This window comes from Salvelinus sp. IW2-2015, unplaced genomic scaffold, assembly GCF_002910315.2.
Source record: "Salvelinus sp. IW2-2015 unplaced genomic scaffold, ASM291031v2 Un_scaffold122, whole genome shotgun sequence".
Taxonomy (NCBI): domain Eukaryota; kingdom Metazoa; phylum Chordata; class Actinopteri; order Salmoniformes; family Salmonidae; genus Salvelinus; species Salvelinus sp. IW2-2015.
The window spans coordinates 37,254-48,706 of record NW_019942518.1 but is presented as its reverse complement, the minus strand read 5'-3'; the positions used below and the strand labels follow the sequence as shown (position 1 = coordinate 48,706).

Here is an 11,453-nt window from a genome sequence, read left to right as displayed (position 1 = left end):
TGTGTGCAAATGTAGAAGAGTCGGGAGGTAAGGCAATAAATAGGCTATAGAGACAAAATGATTACAATTTAGCATTAACACTGGATTGATAGATGTCGGGATGATGACGTGCAAGTAGAGATACAGGGGTGCAAAAGAGCAAAAAGAAAAGTAACAATATGGGGATGAGGTAGTTAGGTGTGGAATATACAGATTGGCTGTGTACAGGTACAGTGATCGGTAAGCTGCTCTGACAGCTGATGCTTAAAATTAGTGAGGGAGATATACGTTTCCAGCTTCAGTGATTTTTGCAATTCGTTCCAGTCATTGTCAGCAGAGAACTGGAAGGAAAGGCGGCTAAAGGAAGTGTTGGCTCTGGGGGTGACCAGTGAAATATACCTGCTGGAGCGCGTGCTACGGGTGGGTGTTGCTATGGTGACCAGTGAGCTGAGATAAGGTGGGACTTTACCTAGCAAAGACTTATAGAGGACCTGGAGCCAGTGGTTTGGCAACGAAAATGTAGTGAGGGCCAGCCAACGAGAGCATACAGGTCGCAGTGGTGGGTAGAATATGGGGCTTTGGTGAAAAAATTGATGGCACTGTGATAGACTACATCCAGTTTACTGAGTGGAGTGTTGGGGGCTATTTTGCAAATGACATCGCCGAAGTTCAAGGATCCGAAGGAAAGTCAGTTTTATGATGGTATGTTTGGCAGCATGAGTGAAGGAGGCTTTGTTGCGAAATAGGAAGCAGATTCTAGATTTAATTATGGATTGGAGATGCTTAATGTGAGTCTGGAAGGAGAGTTTACAGTCTAACCAGACACCTAGGTATTTGTCTACATATTTTAAGTCAGAACCATCCAGAGGATGCTAGTTGGGCGGGAGGGTGCGGGCAGCAATCGGTTGAAGAGCACTTAGTTTAACTTGCATTTAAAAGCAGTTGGAGGAGTGTTGTATGACATTGAGGCTCGTTTGGAGGTTTGTTAGAACAGTGTATACAGAATGGTGTCGTCTGCMTAGAGGTGGATCAGAGAATCACCAGCAGCAAGAGCGAAATCATTGATATACAGAGAAAAGAGTTGGCCCGAGAATTGAACCCTGTGGCACCCCTACAGAGACTGCCAGAGGTCCGGACAACAGGCCCTCCGATTTGACACACTGAACTCTATCTGAGAAGTAGTTGGTGAACCAGGCGAGGCAGTCATTTGAGAAGCTAAGGCTATTGAGTCTGCCGATAAGAATGCGGTGATTGACAGAGTCGAAATCCTTGGCCAGGTCGATGAAGACGGCTGCACAGTGCTAGGACCTTGAGCGTGGCTGAGGTGTACCCATGACCAGCTTGTAATCCAGATTGCATAGTGGAGAAGGTACGGGGGGATTTGAAATGGTCGGTGATCTGTTTGTTAACTTGGCTTTCGAAGGTTTTAGAAAGGCAGGGCAGGATGGATATAGGTCTATAACAGTTTGGGTCGAGAGTGTCTCCCCTTTTGAAGAGGGAGATGAACGCGGCAAATTTCCAATCTTTGGGGATCTCAAACAATACGAAAGAGAGGTTGAACAGGCTAGTAATAGGGGTTGCAACAATTTCGGCGGATAATTTTAGAAAGAGAGGGTCCAGATTGACTAGCCCAGCTGATTTGTAGGGGTCCAGATTTTGCAGCTCTTTCAGAACATCAGCTGTCTGGTTTTGGGTGAAGGAGAAGCGGGGGGGCCTTGGGCAAGTTGCTGCAGGGGGTGCTGAGATGTTGGCCAGGGTAGGGGTAGCCATGTGGAAAGCATGGCCAACCATAGAAAAAATGCTTATTGAAATTATCGATTTTCGTAGATTTATCGGTGGTGACAATGCTTCCTATCCTCAGTGCAGTGGGCAGCTGGGAGGAGGTGCTCTTWTTCTCCATGGACTTTACACTGTCCCAGAACTTTTTGGAATTAGTGCTACAGGATGCAAATTTCTTTTTGAGAAAGCTAGCCTTAGCTTGCTAACTGACTGAGTGTATTGGTTCCTGACTTCCCTGAAAAGTTGCAATTCGCAGGGGCTATTCAATACTATTGCAYAACACCACAGGATGTTTTTGTGCTGGTCAAGGGCAGTCAAGTCTGGGGTGAACCAAGGGYTATATCTGTTCTTAGTTCTACATTTTTTGAATGGGGRATGCTTTTTTAAGATGGTGAGGAAAGCAATTTTAAAGAGCAACCAGGCATCCTCTACTGACGGGATGAGGTCAATATCCTTCCAGGATACCCGGGCCAGGTCGATTAGAAAGGCCTGCTCGCTGAAGTGTTTTAGGGAGCGTTTGACAGTGATGAGGGGTGGTCGTTTGACCGCAGACCCATTACGCACGCAGGCAATGAGGCAATGATTGCTGCGGTCCTGGTTGAAGACAGCAGAGGTGTATTTACAGGGCAAGTTGATCAGGATGATATCTAAGAGGGTGCCCATGGTTACGGATTTAGGGCTGTACCTGGTAGGTTCCTTGATAATTTGTGTGAGATTGAGGGCATGTAGCTTAGATTGTAGGACGGCCGGTGTGTTATGCATGTCCCAGTTTAGGTCACCTAACAGTGCGAACTCTGAAGATAGATGGTCGGCAATCAATTCACATATGGTGTCCAGGGCACAGCTGGGGGCTGAAGGGGGTCTATAACAAGCAGCAACGGTGAGAGACTTGTTTCTGGAAAGGTGGATTTTTAAATGTAGAAGCTCGAATTTGTTGAGCACAGACCTGGAGAGTAAGACAGAACTCTGCAGGCTATCTCTGCAGTAGATTGCAACTCCACCCCCTTTGGCAGTTCTATCTTGTCAGAAAATGTTATCGTTAGGGATGGAAATTTCAGGATTTTTGGTGGCCTTCCTAAGCAAGGATTCAGACACGGCTAGGACATCAGGGTTGGCGGAGTGTGCTAAAGCAGTGAATAAAACAAACTTAGGGAGAAGGCTTCTAACGTTAACATGCATGAAACCATGGCTTTTACGGTTACAGAAGTCAACAAATGAGAGCGCCTGGGGAATGGGAGTGGAACTAAGGGCTGCAGGGCCTGGGTTAACCTCTACATCACCAGAGTAACAGAGGAGGAGTAGGAAAAGGGTACGGCTAAAGGCTATAAGAACTGGTCGTCTAGTGCATTCGGAACAGAGAGTAAAAGGAGCAGATTTCTGGGCGTGGAAGACTAGATTCAAGGCATAATGTACAGACAAGAGTATGGTAGGATGTGTATACAGTGGAGGTAAACCTATCCATTGAGTGACGATGAGAGAGGTTTTGTCTCTAGAGGCACCATTTAAGTCAGAGCATGTGTGGGGGGTGGAACAAAAGGGCTAGCTAAGGCATATTGAGCAGGGCTGGAGGCTCTACAGTGAAATAAGACAATAATCACTAACCAAAACAGCAATGGACAAGGCATATTGACATTAGGGAGAGGCATGTGTAGCCGAGTGATCATAGGGTCCAGTGAGTAGCTAGGCGAGCTGGAGACACGGCGATTCAGACAGATACCGGGCCGAGGCTAGCAGGCTAGCAGATGGGACGTCGCAACGGAACAGCCTGTTGAAACCCCCTCAGACGGTTACGTCAGCAGACCAGTCGTGATGGATCGGCGAGGCTCTGTGTCGGCAGTAAAAAAGGGTCAAGGCCAAATGGCAAAATAGGTATTGTAGCCCAAGAATTGGCTGATGGACCTCTTCATCTAGGCGGGAGATGGGCCTAGCTCCAGGTTAACTGGTGCTTGCTTTGGGACAGAGACGTTAGCCAGGAGTAGCCACTCAGATAGCAGCTAGCTAGCTGCGATGATCCTGTGTAAAGGTTCAGAGCTTGTGGTAGGAATCCGGAGATGTGGTAGAGAAAAAGCAGTCCGATATGCTCTGGGTTGATATCGCGCTGTGCAGACTGGCAGGAACTGACAGGGCTATGGCTGGCTGATGTCTGAGTTAACGGTGATGACCGCTAGCAGTGGCTAACTGACTACTTGCTAGTAGCTAGTTAGCTGGCTAGCTTCTGATGGGGGTTCCGGTTCTAAAGTGTAAAAAATAGAAGATCCATACCACATTGGGTGAGTCGGGTGGCAGGAAAGTATGTTCAGTCCGTAGATGGAAATTGTGATTTAAAAATAAAACATTAAAAGGATATAAGAAGAAAAATATATATACATGGGACGGGACGGGACAAACAGACGCTCGACTGCTACGCCATCTTGGATTTTTTGACAGAATGGAGTGGGTTTGAACTTCCTGATCTGTGTGTCGTCTTGCAGACAGAACGGAGTGGGTCTGAACTTTTGCCATGATCTGTGGGTTTTCTTGCAGACAGAACGGAGTGGGTCTGAACTTCCTGATCTTGTGTGTCGTCTTGCAGACAGAACGGAGTGGGTTCTGAACTTCCTGTTCTGTGGGTTTCTTGCAGACAGAACGGAGTGGGTCTGAACTTCCTGATCTGTGTGTTGTCTTGTAGACAGAACGGAGTGGGTCCTGAACTTCCTGATCTGTGGGTTTTCTTGCAGACAGAACGGAGTGGGTCTGAACTTCCTGTTCTGTGTGTTGTCTTGCAGACAGAACGGAGTGGGTCTGAACTTCCTGTTCTGTGGGTTTTTCTTGCAGACAGAACGGAGTGGGTCTGAACTTCCTGATCTGTGTGTCGTCTGCAGACAGAACGGAGTGGTCTGAACTTCCTGTCTGTGTTGTTTCTTGCAGACAGAACGGAGTGGGTCTGAACTTTCTGATCTGTGTGTTGTCTTGTAGACAGAACGGAGTGGGTCTGAACTTCCTGATCTGTGGGTTTTCTTGCAGACAGAACGGAGTGGGTCTGAACTTCCTGTTCTGTTGTTTGTCTTGTAGACAGAACGGAGTGGGTCTGAACTTCCTGTTTGTGTGTTGTCTTGCAGACAGAACGGAGTGGGTCTGAACTTCCTGTCTGTGTTGTCTTGTAGACAGAACGGAGTGGGTCTGAACTTCCTGTTCTGTGTGGTTGTCTTGCAGACAGAACGGAGTGGGTCTGAACTTCCTGTTCTGTGTGTTGTCTTGCAGACAGAACGGAGTGGGTCTGAACTTCCTGTTCTGTGTGTTGTCTTGCAGACAGAACGGAGGGGTCTGAACTTCCTGTTCTGTGTGTGTCTTGCAGACAGAACGGGTGGGTCTGAACTTCCTGTTCTGTGTGTTGTCTTGCAGACAGAACGGAGTGGGTCTGAACTTCCTTTCTGTGTGTTGTCTTGCAGACAGAACGGAGTGGGTCTGAACTTCCTGTTCTGTGTGTTTGTCTTGCAGACAGAACGGAGTGGGTCTGAACTTCCTGTTCTGTGTGTTGTCTTGCAGACAGAACGGAGTGGGTCTGAACTTCCTGTTCTGTGTGTTGTCTTGCAGACAGAACGGAGTGGGTCTGAACTTCCTGTTCTGTGTGTTGTCTTGCAGACAGAACGGAGTGGGTCTGAACTTCCGTTCTGTGTGTTGTCTTGCAGACAGAACGGAGTGGGTCTGAACTTCCTGTTCTGTGTGTTGTCTTGCAGACAGAACGGAGGTGGGTCTGAACTTCCTGATCTGTGTGGTTGTCTTGCAGACAGAACGGAGTGGGTCTGAACTTCCTGTTCTGTGTGTCTTGCAGACAGAACGGAGTGGGTCTGAACTTCCTGTTCTGTGTGTTGTCTTGCAGACAGAACGGAGTGGGTCTGAACTTCCTGATCTGTGTGTTGTCTTGCAGACAGAACGGAGTGGGTCTGAACTTTCCTGTTTCTTGTGTGTTGTCTTGCAGACAGAACGGAGTGGGTCTGAACTTCCTGATCTGTGTGTTGTTCTTGCAGACAGAACGGAGTGGGTCGAACTTCCTGTTCGTGTGTTTTCTTGCAGACAGACGGAGTGGGTCTGAACTTCCTGATCTGGTGTTTGTGTTGTAGACAGAACGGAGTGGGTCTGAACTTCCTGTTTCTGTGTGTTGTCTTGTAGACAGAACGGAGTGGGTCTGAACTTCCTGTTCTGTGTGTTGTCTTGTAGACAGAACGGAGTGGGTCTGAACTTCCTGATTCTGGTGTTTCTTGCAGAAAACGGAGTGGGTCTGAACTTCCTGTTCTGTGTGTTGTCTTGCAGACAGAACGGAGTGGGTCTGAACTCCATGTGTGCCCGTGTGGCTGGCATCCTTGCCCCCCTGATTAGACTGCTGGAGGTGTATCACTATTCCATCCCTATGTTGATCTATGGCATCCTGCCCTTCCTGGGTGGGGGCCTCTGCTTCATGCTGCCTGAGACACTCAACACTGAGCTACAAGACCACACTGAACCCCAGGAGAAGGACACAGTGTGAGTATCATTCTGGAGGGATGGGGAGGGGGACGGATGGATGGATGGATGGATGAGAGAGCGAATGGATAGAAGGATGTTATGTTTTTGAGACCTCTGTGAAAGCAGTCTGGTTCAGCGTGCTTATATTGTCGTAATTTCAACTGTGTTGATATCAAGATTTAGCATTTCCACTGTAATAATGTATTTAAAATGTGTATTTCTGTTGTTTTTGATTCTAGAACTCCCGAGAAGTTGAATCTTGAAAATGGACCTAGTCATGTAGAAGATAGACGTTGGAAGAAGACGATACAAGATAAGACAGAAGAAACAATGATCACAAAAATGTAAACGATTATCACTGTTTTATATTATCTTGAGCTTTACATGGAGTATGTGATTGTTCTGATCAACATCAAGTAGATATACGAAGTGGCCAATCAAAACATGTGATTGTTATTCAGATCTCTACTACATTGTTTGAGAGACGTTTTGTAAACAAAACTACTTTATTTTGTATAAATTGAATGATAAAATGCATTATTTATATCACAAAAAAACATTTTGATATAGGTGAACATTTCTAAAGAAAAATACAAATGGTAAATATATGTTTGTATAAATCACTGCTTCAGTTCCAAATACATTTTGTATGTTTTTTTAACGTTTGGATGATGTGTGTATTGTTATTGTATTGCTAGATATTGCTGCATTGTTGTAGCTACAGTAGACTGTTGGAGCTACAGTAGACTGTTGCAGCTACCAGTAGAGACTGTTGAAGCAGAAGTGTTGGGGGAGCTACGTAGACTGTTGGAGTAGGCTGTTGGAGATGCAGTAGACTGTTGGAGCTACAGTAGACTGTTGAAGCTACAGTAGACTGTTGGAGCAGACTGTTGGAGCTACAGTAGACTGTTGGGCTACGGTAGACTGTTGGGCAGACTGTTTGAGATGCAGTAGACTGTTGGAGCTCAGCAGACTGTTGGAGCTACAGTAGACTGTTGGAGCTACAGTAGACTGTTGAAGCAGAATGTTGGAGCAGACTGTTGGAGTAGGCTGTTGGAGATGCAGTAGACTGTGGAGCTACAGTAGAACTGTTGAAGCTACAGTAGACTGTTGAGCAGACTGTTGGAGCTACAGTAACTGTTGGAGCTACAGTAGACTGTTGGCAGCAGACTGTTTGAGATGCAGTAGACTGTTGGAGCTACAGCAGATGTTGGAGCTAACAGTAGACTGTTGGAGCTACAGTAGACTGTTACATCTACAGTAGACTGTTGGAGCAGAATGTTGGAGCAAGCTCTTGGTGTAGGCTGTTGGAGATGCGGTAGACTGTTGGGCTACAGTAGACTGTTGAAGCTACAGTAGACTGTTGGAGCAGACTGTTGGAGCTAGAGTAGACTGTTGGAGCAACAGTAGACTGTTGGAGATGCAGGAGACTGTTGAAGCTACAGTAAACTGTTTGAGCTACAGTAGACTGTTGGAGCAGACTGTTGAATCTACAGTAGACTGTTTGAGCTACAGTAGACTGTTGAAGCAGACTGTTGAATCTACAGTAGACTGTTGGAGCAGCATGTTGGAGCTAACGTAGACTGTCTGAAGCGGGTTGTTGAGATGCAGTAGACTGTTGGCAGACTGTTGAGCTTACAGTAGACTGTTGAAGCTACAGTAGACTGTTGGAGCAGACTTTTGAATCTACAGTAGACTTCTGAAGCGGGCTGTGTTGAGATGCAGTAGACTGTTGGAGCTACAGTAGACTGTTGAAGCTACAGTAGACTGTTGGAGCTACAGTAGACTGTTGGAGCAGACTGGTGAGCTAGTAGACTGTTGGAGCTGAGGTAGACTGTTGGAGCTGCAGTAGTAGCTGTTGGAGCTGCAGGAGACTGTTGGAGCTACAGTAGACTGTTGGAAGCTGCAGTAAGACTGTTGGAGCAGACTGTTGGAGCTACAGTAGACTGTTGAAGCTACAGTAGACTGTTGGAGCAGACTGTTGAATCTACAGTAGACTCTGAAGCGGGCTGTTGGAGATGCAGTAGACTGTTGGAGCTACAGAGACTGTTGAAGCACAGTAGACTGTTGGAGCTAACAGTAGACTGTTGGAGCAGAATTTGGAGCTACAGTAGACTGTTGAAGCTACATAGACTGTTGGAGCTACAGTAGACTGTTGAGCAGACTGTTGGAGCTACAGTAGACTGTTGGAGCTACAGTAGAACTGTTGGAGCTGCAGTAGACTGTTGGAGCTGCAGGAGACTGTTGAGCTACAGTAGACTGTTGGAGCTGCAGTAGATCGTTGAGCTACAGTAGACTGTTGGAGCAGATGTTGGAGCTACAGTAGACTGTTGGAGCTACAGGAGACTGTTGGAGCAGAATGTTGGAGCTACAGGAGACGTGTTGGAGCTACAGTAGACTATTGGAGCTACAGGAGACTGTTTGGAGCTACGAGTAGAGACTGTTGGAGCTCCAGGAGACTGTTGGAGCTACAGTAGACTGTTTGGAGCTGCAGTAGACTGTTGGAGCTACAGTAGACTGTTGAGCTACAGTAGACTGTTGGAGCTACAGTACTTATGGACTACAGGAGCTGTTGGAGCTCAGGAGACTGTTGGAAGGCTGCAGTAGCTGGTTGGAGCTACAGTGACTGTTGGAGCAGAATGTTGGAGTAACAGTAGACTGTTGGAGCTACAGGAGACTGTTGGAGCTACAGTAGACTGTTGGAGCTACAGTAGACTGTTGGAGCTACAGGAGACTGTTGGAGCTACAGTAAGACGTCTGTTGGAGCTGCAGTAGACGACTGTTGGAGCTACAGTAGACTGTTGGAGCTACAGTGACTGTTGGGCTACAGGAACTGTTGGAGCTACAGGAGACTGTTGGAGCTACAGTAGACTGTTGGAGCTACAAGTAGACTGTTGGAGCAGAAGTTGGAGCTCCAGTACTGTTGGGCTGTAGTAGACTAATGGACTGCAGTAGACTGTTGGAGCTGCAGTAGACTGTTGGAGCTACAGTAGACTGTTGGAGCAGAATGTTGGAGCTACAGTAGACTGTTGGAGCTACAGCAGACTGGTTGGAGCGAATGTTGGAGCTACAGCAGGCTGTTGGAGCTACAGTGAACTGTTGGAGCTGCAGTAGATTGTTGGAGCTACAGTAGACTGTTGGAGCTGCAGTAGACTGTTGGAGCTACAGTAGACTGTTGGAGCTACAGTAGACTGTTGGAGCTGCAGTAGATTGTTTGGAGCTACGTAGACTGTTGGAGCTACATGACTGTTGGAGCACAGTAGTAATGTTGGAGCTACGTAGGCTGTTGGCGCTACAGTAGACTGTTGGAGCTACAGTAAACTGTTGGAGCAGAATGTTGGAGCTACAGTAGAGTTGGAGCTGCAGTAGACTGTTGGAGCTACAGTAGGCTGTTGGAGCTACAGTAGACTGTTGGAGCTACAGTAGACTGTTGGAGCTACAGTAGGCTGTTGGAGCTACGTAAACTGTTGGAGCAGAATGTTGGAGCTACAGTAGACTGTTGGAGCTGCAGTAGACTGTTGGAGCTACAGTAGGCTGTTGGAGCTACAGTAGACTGTTGGAGCTACAGTAAACTGTTGTAGCAGAATGTTGTAGCAGACTGTTGGAGTAGACTGTTGGAGCTGCAGTAGATTGTTGGAGCTACAGTAGACTGTTGGAGCTACAGTAGACTGTTGGAGCTACAGTAGACTGTTGGAGCTACAGTAGACTGTTGGAGCTACAGTAGACTGTTGGAGCGGGCTGTTGGAGCTACTGTAGACTGTTGGAGCAGGCTGTTGGAGCTACTGTAGACTGTTGGAGCGGGCTGTTGGAGCTACAGTAGACTGTTGGAGCTACAGTAGACTGTTGGAGCTGGCTGTTGGAGCTGGCTGTTGGAGCGGGCTGTTGGAGCTTGCTGTTGGAGCTACAGTAGCCCCTGAAGATAACATCTGCAAAACTGTGTACATGACCAATAAACTTTTGATTTGATGTAGAGAAAAAGGTGAAATCAGAGTCATTTTGCTGATATGGAAAAGATGAAATGAGAATCCTGTTTGGGATCATCCGTTTGTCTCAGTAATCATTCATAATATTTGTCTGTAATTCCTTCTATAAAGTGGATTCTGATGCTGATTATAGTCAAGTGACTTAAACACAAGTCTATACAGTATGTACAAGGTGCATAACCCAGGTGACTCTAAAGATGTGATCCAGTGTTGTCATGGTCACCTTCATGTCAGCTGAGGACACACAAAACATCACAGTTTTACTAGTTTTCTATAAAAACTCAATTGTCCATACGTTATACAGTTACTACATTACTTTAATGAAATGAAAATGCTATAAAAACACTTTATATATGCACGTGTCTGTGTTGTCATGTGTCTGCGTGGTCACTAAACTCACCAATAAAGGAGCTCTATGTGAAGTAGGTCCAGTTAGACCCCGGCGTCTCATTGGTTCTCTGCAGCCAGCGGTCTTCGTGTTGGTTGTGGCCAAAGCCCACTCATAGTTCCCTTTCCTGCTGAACAGCTGCTGGTAGTGGACTACACAGTAGAACTCCCGGGCATAGCTGCTCATGCTACAACAGCAGACCCACTGCGCCTACTTCCTTAATGCATACATCTTTTGCTCATTTGCGTAGTTAATTGTTTAATTCCAGCATTCACGTCCAGGATTGTAATAAATGTCTTCATTTCCTGCTCTGTGTTGTCATTGACACTCTGTAGCTAGGCTTCCATTGGAGACAGATTTTCATGCAAATATTCTAATGTCTGCATAAAACAATATGCACATTTTCCCGCCAGAGAAGTTTCATCAGACTGAATTTTTGCGGATTAAAGACTGTGCGTGATGATGTAGTGCATATAAAAATACCGTTTGCTGTTGAATTCCCAGGTACCGAATGAAAAATACAAGTTAATAAATGGGTTTCCATTGCATTTTTTAACTGTACTTATGGATTTATTACAAAAACGTTTGCGTTTATACAGCAAATGTGCCCACTCTGGTCTGGTGCCTCCAGCCAACAGCTCACACATACAGTGCAGACAGGCAACCTACGTTGAGATTATTACGGATAAGAGCAATATTATTTGTATTTGTCAAACTGCAGCCAAGCATCGATCATCACCAGATTAAGACCCTCAATATTTATTGGAAAGGAGCATCAAGCTCATCACTGTGCACTTTCACCACCCTGTGAAGTTCATCAGTTATTTAATCTAATAATCTAA

The 11,453-nt window shown here is 46.3% G+C and overlaps 1 pseudogene; it reads left to right on the top strand.

Moving 5' to 3' along the window:
- The window catches only part of LOC112068160 (solute carrier family 22 member 13-like), a 52,584-nt pseudogene extending 45,599 nt beyond the window's left edge, over positions 1 to 6,985 (top strand).
- Positions 6,986 to 11,453: the final 4,468 nt, after the last annotated feature.